The sequence below is a fragment of the Chenopodium album genome, chromosome 16, assembly GCF_948465745.1.
Source record: "Chenopodium album chromosome 16, dcCheAlbu1.1, whole genome shotgun sequence".
Classification (NCBI taxonomy): domain Eukaryota; kingdom Viridiplantae; phylum Streptophyta; class Magnoliopsida; order Caryophyllales; family Amaranthaceae; genus Chenopodium; species Chenopodium album.
Genome location: NC_137849.1, coordinates 38,499,148 through 38,508,320, shown reverse-complemented (window position 1 = coordinate 38,508,320; position 9,173 = coordinate 38,499,148).

The window sequence follows — 9,173 nt, the reverse complement described above, 5'->3', positions numbered from 1 at the left end:
GTAATGCTACTGTTCGTCCGGATAAACCTGGTACATCTTATTGTTGTTGTTGCCACCGGCTCTGCTACTATTGTTGTTGATTATTGTGTACTATGGAATTTTGATAGAATTATGTGATATTTATATAAAAAGTGATAACATTCTAGGTCATCCAAAATTGAAAATGGCACATAATAATTCTTCTTGTTGTTACCAACTGCTTCGCCACTTTTTTTTTTTTTTTAACAAAGATCACTGACAAAGCATAAAAGGTACAAACAGAAATAAAAAAGACCAACAAAGAAACTGACGTTCACGAAACCGGATTGCCAACCAATGAGCAGGGGCGATCCACTTTCGAGGAACCTTACACAGCTGGCAAGCGGAGAAAAGAGATGAGCTCTTGTATCTCTCGGAGTAACCACACACGAGATATCCGCTAAATCAGGATGTTGAAACATGGAAAATAGACGAGCGCAATCCGTGTAGATGAGGAGGCGAAGAAACCCGTAACGGACCGCCATCCGAAGAGCCCACAAACAAGCCTGTAACTCTGCCTGAAAAGCATTAGTGAAACGGCAAGCACGAGCTACACCCTGAAGAACCGCTGCCGAAAAAACCCCTCGAAATATCCAGCCTATGCCAACTAGGTTGTCTTGGCAAAGCCAAGACCTATAAAAAAGAAGACAATGATCAAGATGGCCCGTAGTTCTTTCGCGCAGACAAATAAGCATCGAATCCTGGCACAACGCAGAAGAATGATGTGCGCGGGATAAAAGATGACTCTGGAACTCATGTGCTTGAGTAGCTCGGTCGATCCATTCCTGAGAAATATTATGAATCGACGAGGGAGACCAAACTGCTTGTCTAAACACTAATAGAAAAAGGTAAATGGCAAGGGGTTCAAAACCCCTAATGGGAAGCGATTTTGAACCACATGGGCTTGGGGGCCCTACCATTGTCCATTTAAATGGCAAGCGGTTATGAACCGTTTTCCATTTGTAGTGAAAGGGTAGCGGTTTTGGCGCCAAACCGCTACCCATTATGGCTATAAAAAATATATATATTTTTTTTTTGGTTTTTTTCACATAAATTGACACACAAACCAAACATATATAAAAACATTAATATTTTTATTAATTATTTGTTGTAATATTACATTTTCATCCAAAAAAGTTAATACAAGTAATAAAATTAATACAAATAATAAAATCAGCTCTTTTAAAAAAAAATAGCTCTTTTTCCACTGTACCACCAGCCACGAGCACCAACACCACCGGCCTACAACCACCCACCACCACCACCACATTCACCAACACCAGAACACCGCTAGCACTAGCACCCACCGCGACCCCCACCAACACCAGAAAACCGGCCATCACCAGCACCCACCACGACCCCCACCAACACCAGAACACTTGCCAGCAATACCACCCACCACGACCCCCACCAACACCAGGTCGACCTGAAACAAACCAATTTAACCACACATCACAATAAAATTAAAAAAGAAAAATTGAAAAAACAAAATAAAAAATAAAAAAAAAGGCCACCCACCAACATACCCGTACCCAGCCACCAGAACCCATACCTACTTAACCCGAACCCACCCTCCACCCTCCACCCCACACCTCCAACTCCCTAACTCGAACCCACCCACCACCTTAACTTACCTATCTCAAACCCACCTTAAACGGCTAAACACACCCAAACAAAACCCACAACCCACCCAAGCCACCACAACCGCCCTTATCCCGAATCACCACCAGCGTCCCCCTTATCCCGTAACACCACCAGCAGCCCCCTTATCCCATAACACCACCAACAGCCCCCTTACCCCGTGACACCACCACCACCAAACACCTTAAACCCACCTTTTAAAAAAAAGGGGGAGGGGGGAAATACCTTGAAATCCACCAAAACCCCAATCTGGCTAGAAATTATGGTTTTAAAGGTCAAATTCAACCATGAAAACTCTAGATTTAGAGTTTTCATGGTCGAATTTGACCTAAAAACTTGAAAACCCACACGCATGCTAGTGTTCGCTCAATTTTGCTAGTATTCGCTTATATTTTGAGAGTTTTGGTTCCTTTTTTTGCTCGAAAATGAGGGGAGGCTTGAGAATGAGAGTGGAAAGGAGATAGAAAATAGAGTGAGAAATGGAGAGAGGAGAGTGAGGAATGGAGATGAGAGGAGAGAAAGAGATGCGTGAAATGAGAGGAGAGAAAGAGCTGCATGAGGGTGAGAACAAAATGGAGGCAATGAGAGGAGGAAAGAGGCGTTAAATATATTGGGTTGGTAGGTTTTTTTTAAAAAAAATATTTTTTTAAAGAATGGCAAGCGGTTCAATGTTCAAACCGCTTGCCATTTACATTTTGGTAAGCGGTTTGCCATTTGCTTATTTCAGATTTTTGGTTGTTTTTGGAAGCGGAATTCAATAAGCGCTTGCCATTTGTGGTTGCCCATTTAGTTTCTTCTACTAAAAATACAATGATTTTGCACTAGGCAAATAGCCCAAAGGAAGGAGACAAAGGAAACAAGAGACGAGAAGTTCTTGGTCTCTTGATAAACCGAAATCACCGCGACTATCCAGTCCGAGAAAGAGGTGGAATCCGACAAGGCATCCCCTAGAGATAACATAGAAGGATCCTAGAGGGGATTAAAAAAGGGACAGGCGTAGAATAGATGAGAAGATGTCTCGACGTCGATGCGACAGAAAATACACGGATCAACAGGAACACCCCTGGAAAGGAGGTTTGCTAGAATCGGTATAGCCTCGTGAAGGAGCTTCCATCGGAACAGCTTAAAGCGAGGAAGAAAAGGGAGACCCCAAAAGACTTTCCACCAAGAGGTTGGAGCCGAAGTGCTAGCAGTCGAAACAAACGACAGATGTACCAGAAACGAGTAGGCGGACTTAGTAGAGAAATGATCGTCCTTAGAGAATTTCCAGTAGACAAAATGATCCATCGATCGATGGGGACGCTCGAGCTGCAATACTCGAATATTTTATGATTTTATATAATATATTTAATAAAAAATATAGTTTTTTTTTTATTTATTATATAACTTTTCTAATCTCATATTTTTATTTAGAGTTCGTAAAGTTTTAAAACCCTATCTTGTTTAACTAGCACTGTATAATTCAAAATGTATATAAACTATTTTAAACACTAAAAATATTCTTAACTTTCAAAAGATGTTTTATTTAAAAAAAAAAAAAGAGTCGTATTCCTTTGGCTTTGCGTTTCACGAACCAAACTAAGATTTTTTTTTTCTTTTGTTTTTCTCATCATCATATCTAAGGTTTAATATGATGATGATGATGATGACTTACATCATTACATGGTGAGTAGCTGCGCATATTGCAACTTTACCTGGTATATTTTTTGCCTTGAATATTGTCATTCCATTGTATATTGTCGAAGGTAATCGCACGTATCTAGAGTTGTTTGTATGATTGATTTATATTATTATTAAGTGATTTATTGTTCATATGCTTTAATTTAGATGTATAATTAATGTATATAATTTCATGATTTGATCAGATTTAATGTCTTGTTATTATTGTTGTATATGATGGATCGTATAAATATGTTAGGGTTTTTAATGTTGTTATAGGGGCTATTGTTTTATCAAGGTTTTAGGGTTGTTAATGCAGAGTATTATTTTTGGGTTGAGATATGATTATATTTGGGTTGTTAGTGTCTTTTTTTAAAGATTTGAGATATTATGAATCGAATTGTCATGTAATTTGGAAACTCGTGCCATTATTGAGATACTATTTATTATCAAGTTTATGATTATTTGATCGATGTATGAGATCAAAAAGGTTGAGAAATATATTTTGTTCTTGGTTTGAGGCTCGGCGTTATAGACCTTAGTCCTTGGCATGTTGGTAAGGAGATGATAATCATGAGTTAATAATGAGGTACAATCTTTATTATTTATTTTTCTATGGTCCCCTACAGTGGGAATTGACCCGTATGTGGTCTAGTTCAAGGTGTTTTTCTGGTTATTGAGAGTATTCAAGTTTTTATACTTGTTGGTTTGTTATTCGAATTGCCCATGTCCAAGGCTAGGTATAGAACAAAGAGCGTGGCTCACTTATTGGTTAGATGAGTTAGTTGAGTGATGGATTGTATTATTATTCGAGGTTGAGTTGACAAAGGTTATTTTCAGAGTACAATGTGTAATGTAGTTTTGAACTACATTATTTAATTGAGCTAGTAATGTTGATTATCCTATTATACTCTGTATTCTGATATGTGGTGATTACTCGGCTTTTTGCTGACATGTGTGTGTTGTTTTGTTGTGCTATTTTTGTTTGCGGCCATGTCTTTTTCTTATGGTGGCCTTGCGACGATCTATTTTGGAATTTGTCCTTAATGGTGAGCAGTCAAAATTATAACAGGTTGATCCAGTGATGATTGTAGCTAAAAGAGCTCACGTGTTTTGATTAGTTTGTTACAACAAATTTAATTTATAAAGTTGTACAAATGGCTCACTTAGATTTATTGGGTTATAATTATTGGGGTTGTAAGCCTTAACACTTGACAGGTTGTTGAGTGTGGGAGTGATAACTCCGATTTAGATGTATGCTTCCGCAATTTTATTTAAAGGTCGTTTATTTTCCTTTAATTCTTGTTTATTATTAATTAGTAAATCGGGGGTGTTACAACCACTTTGAGGGTGAAAGGACGACAAAGGAGTACCATTAAGTCATTAACTAAAGCTTGGTAGGAAACCGTCGAAACACATTGATGGATAATGTGAATCTAGTATGCCGGAAAACCAAAAGCACGAAGGGTACGTAAAAGAAAGGTCCAATTGACCCTGTCATAAGCTTTATTCATATCCAACTTAAGAGCCGCGTAAAAACGCTTACGGGCCTTCGAGGCATTCATAAAAGAAAGCACCTCATGATCAAGTAAACCATTGTCCGACATAAGCCTTCTTGGAACAAAGGCATTTTGAATATCAGACACAAGTGAAGGAAGAACTTGACGCAGCCGACCCGTAAGATACCTGGCAATACATTTATACAGAACGTTACATAAGCCAATTGGCCGGAACTGGGAGACTAATTCAAGATTATCCACCTTTGGGAGAAGAACTAGAAAGGTGTGATTCCAGTCCTTCAACATATGACCGTGGGTAAAGAAGTATTGAACCGCAGCTACAACCAACGGCCCCACCTGCTCCCAATGAATCTTGAAGCCACTATTTTTGTTGATGATGCTATTGTGTATGATGGAATTTTGATAAAATTATGCTACATTTTATATAAAAGTGATAACATTTTCATTAAAAAAAAAAAAAAAGGAAAAATTGAAAAGAATAATCCCACCTTTCGCTCATGTGCTCAAAATAATCCCACCTTTTCGAATTCCAGAAATAATCCCACCTTAACACCCCATCTGCTTAAAATGAACCTTTTTATTTACAACCGTTTAAACAGGTAAATTTTTTGTTTTGTTTTTTTTTTTTTTTAAATAAATAAAAGGAAAAAGACTATTCAAAAAAAAAAAAGGAAAAAGAAAAAATCCCAAACACCCTAACCCAGCCCACCCCACCATTGGCACCGCCCCCACGACCACCCCTTCATCGCCACCATCACAACCCCCTGACGCCGGAAAAGCTAGACCAACCGCCAGTAGAACAATTGGACCATCCACCCTCCTTGATTCCCTCCCCTTCTCCGTTCCCCCTTCCGCTTCCCCTTCTCCGTTCCCCCTTCCACTTCCCCTTCTCCGATTCCCTCCCCTTCTACCTTCCTCTTCCTCGATTCCCTCCTCTTGGTGTGTGAAGTGATTCTTCGTCGGTCCCAGAAACTCCGATTCGAGTTTCGGTCGGACAAATGCCCAGAATCTCCGATCGAGTTTTGGCCGGACAAAAGCCTGAACCCATTCGCCGTCAGGCCCATACACCACACCTGAACGAAGTCTTCCTCGAAAATTTTGGGTGGGGATTTTGGGTCGAAACCTCGGAGCTTGACAAAACGGAATCAATGGCGGTTGAAATCTCAGCTCGGGTTAGGTGGGCTTGGCTCAGGTGGCGGGGTGAGCGGGGCTGCATTTCAGGTGGGCGTGGCTCAGGTGGATGGGTTGGGCTTGCATCTTAGGTGTCCAGGTTGGTGGTGATGGTGGGAACTGGGAAGGTGGCGGCAGGGGGTTGTGATGGTGGCGATGAAGGGGGTGGTCATGGGGCTGGGAGTTTTTATTTTATTTTAATTGTTTTTTTTTAATTATTTAAAATTAGGACCAATTAGAAGGTGACAAGTGTCAAGTCACCTTCTAAAACAGGTTACTAATTTCATAAACCGGTAAAAGGCTCATTTTGGGAAGATGGGGTTACAAGGTGGGATTATTTCTGGAATTCGACGAGGTGGGATTATTTTGAATAGATGGGTGAAATGTGAGATTATTCTTTTCAATTTTTCAAAAAAAAAAAAAAAAAAAAAAAAAAAAAAAAAAAAAAAAACATAGATGAAATACAAGATACGAAGTACGTACCAAACATGATTAGCTTCTCAAATTGAATTAATGAAAATCTGATTAAAAATGACAAGTTGTTGAAAATGACAAGTTGTTGAAAATGACAAGCTTATGGGGGTAGCCAATAAAACATTAATGAGAGATAAATCAGATAATACAATTAAATCTAGTTTGATTATAACGTAAATGAGTTGAACCTTTTTGTCTTTAACTAGTCTTGAATTTCTGATCCTTGAATAGACTGCTTACGCGTAGGGGAAATCGGACACATGTTTAGGGAATTAGCCTAACTTAAAGTTCAAAGGCACGATTGTAATTTGCATGAAATTGAATTTTAAAATTGAAAATTAATAATTTATTTAATGAGACAAATTCAATGAGTACTACAAAGTAATTTTTTTGACGTCCTTGGCAAGCTATGAAAGATGATACGGTGGTAAACCGGTAATTCTAGTGAAAAAGAGCACACCGGCGCAATCTTAATCATCCATAAAAACGTGGTGTACGTTACGTTTTACGCTTGACAATAATCATTTTTTGTTAGAATCTCTTTTATTGTTTTATATATTAGTACTAGTATATTACGCACTTTTTATTATTGAAAGTGTCTACTTGTGGAGATGAAAAAAACAGTTCATTAGTGTCATTCATATAATGACGTGTCATTATTGAAAGTGTCTACCATTTTCACATTCATTAGTGTCATTCATATAATGACGTGATTATACTAACCTTTTTTTTTTTACGGCTATTTCACCAAATGCCACTGAGTAATTTAAAAATTCATCAAATGCCATCGGACTTTTCAGAATTCAGCAAATGCCACTGAGTTTTTAAAAAATTCACCGAGTGTCATTAATGACTAACGGCAGTTAACTCCATTAGTCATTAAGGCTAATTATGCCACGTGGTGTATTCTAATTGGTTCACTTTATTATTATTATTTTATTTATCAAAAAAAAATAAAACCAGAAGTTTCAAAAAAAAAAAAAACTAAACCCCAGCCACTCTTCCCACCGCACCACGGCACCACCGCCCCTACGCCAGCCCAACCCCTTGCCCCCACGCCCACCGACGACCAACATCCTCTTTGGTGTCGGCGGCCACCCTTCCCCCACCCCTACCATCTCCATCCACTTCCCCCCCTTAAACCACCATCCTCGACACCCTAAAACCCCAAAATTGAAATCTCCAAAATCGAAACCCTAAATTTCGATTTTAAGGTTTTCGATTTTGGGGTTTAAGTGAGGTGGTTCAGGGGGTGGAGATGGGAGGGGAAGGGCTGGTTTGGGTTCGCCGGAGCGGGGAAGGGGCTTCGAATTAAGGGAAATCGATATTGGGGGTTTAAGGTGTCGAAACCCTAGATTTCGATTTTTGGGGTTTTTAATTAAGGGATCCGGCGTGATGGTTGAAAGGGTGGAGCTCGGAGGGGATGAACTGATTTGGGTTCTCCGGCGTTGGGGGGGGGGAGTTTGGTCATCGGCGGTGGGGAGGGGAGGGATTGTCGAGGGAGAAAGAGAGTTTGTGAATCGCGGCTGGGTTGCGTCGTCGGTGTGGGTTGGCTAGGCTGGGTTGTGTCGTCGACGTGGGTTGGTTAGGCTGGGTTGCGTCGTTGGCGCGGGTTAGCTAGGCTGGGTTGCGTCGTCGCCGGTGCGGTTGTTCAGGGCTGGGTTGCGCCGCGGTGGGGACTGGCTGGAGGCGGAGATATGGTGGTGGCAGTGAACGACGGTGGTTGGGGCTGGGTTATGGTGGGTGTTTTTTTTTTATTTTTTTTATTAAGTAATTAATTTACTAATTTAATAAGCAACCAATTAGAATACACCACGTGGCATAATTAGCCTTAATGACTAACGGAGTTAACTGCCGTTAGTCATTAATGGCACTCGGTGAATTTTTTAAAAACTCAGTGGCATTTGGTGAATTCTGAAAAGTCCGATGGCATTTGGTGAATTTTTAAATTACTCAGTGGCATTTGGTGAAATAGCCGTTTTTTTAAGGAATAAATATAGTCATTATCATTCTCCGTTTATGAGAAGCAAAAAAAGTTACCCGTCACTCGTCTCTTTCCATCAAATTTATTTTATTGTAAAATATGTTAATAAATTTAATTTATCGTCCTTAAAAAATTATGATTTGATGTAACTTAATTATTATTTTTTTTGAAAGAATTAGATTATCAAAATATCATATGTATCAATGTATGAATGCATTAGCATTCCATGGTATGCAAAATATATGCATCATATCATCCCAACATGAAACGACTTCCACAAAATTTCATTGGTATATAATATTTGTATATATATATAACTTCATTTTCTCACCTCTACCTTCCTCATTATCTCTCCCCTCTCCCCTGCATCAATTCCTAAAGTTCTTACCTTTGGAAAACTGAAAAAATGGTGAAGAAGAATGAAGTTAACTTGAAACCTAAAAGGGGAAGTGTTATCCCACCTAAGAGGAAGCTTATCCAACGCATCATTTTCGATCAATTCCTTTCTTTTCTTATTTCCCCTTCTTCCTCCAACTCTGTTTCCTACGGCAACAACAAGTCAACAACAACAGCAACAGAAACAGCAACAACAACAACAACGGCGCCAATAGCAGCGACAACAGCAACAAGAAGAATCATAAGGTTTTTCCGGAGAAATAGTAACATGTTTTACTAAATGTGCACGATCAAGATTGTACCAATTGAAG